Source organism: Pteropus vampyrus, unplaced genomic scaffold (assembly GCF_000151845.1).
Source record: "Pteropus vampyrus isolate Shadow unplaced genomic scaffold, Pvam_2.0 Scaffold310, whole genome shotgun sequence".
Lineage (NCBI taxonomy): Eukaryota > Metazoa > Chordata > Mammalia > Chiroptera > Pteropodidae > Pteropus > Pteropus vampyrus.
The window spans coordinates 1,031,669-1,032,165 of record NW_011889091.1 but is presented as its reverse complement, the minus strand read 5'-3'; positions in this window follow the sequence as shown (position 1 = coordinate 1,032,165).

Here is a 497-nt window from a genome sequence, read left to right as displayed (position 1 = left end):
AGAAAAAGAACATTTTAGATTAACATTTCCAAACCTTTTTGCACTCAGATTCTTTTTCTAAAAATTTTAAATTAATATTATTAATTTGTATAGTATATGATCATGACTTTTAAATAAAAAGTATGTTATAACAGTATAGTATTAAAAATTGCCTTATGAATTTTTGTTCTGTGTTCTGGAGTCATTGTTGGCTCATAATAAGGAAACTTTCTAATGACTATAACTGTTCAGCGGTTTTAAAAATTTCAGGTATTCTATGTGATAAATGTAACCATTTATCATGTATACTGAAAATAAACTTTAAGTATAATCCAGTTTCTTGGGTTCCTGGTCTTGACCTGTAGCAAATCGATTTATGGTGCCATGGACAAAGTTTATTGCCTAATCCTGAGAGTCTGTAGCAGTCTCTTGTAAGAAAAGTAGTACAGTAGTCTTTTAATAGTTTGTGAATTATAAAATTGTATTTGACAGAGTTTAGGCATTCCATAATTCACGGC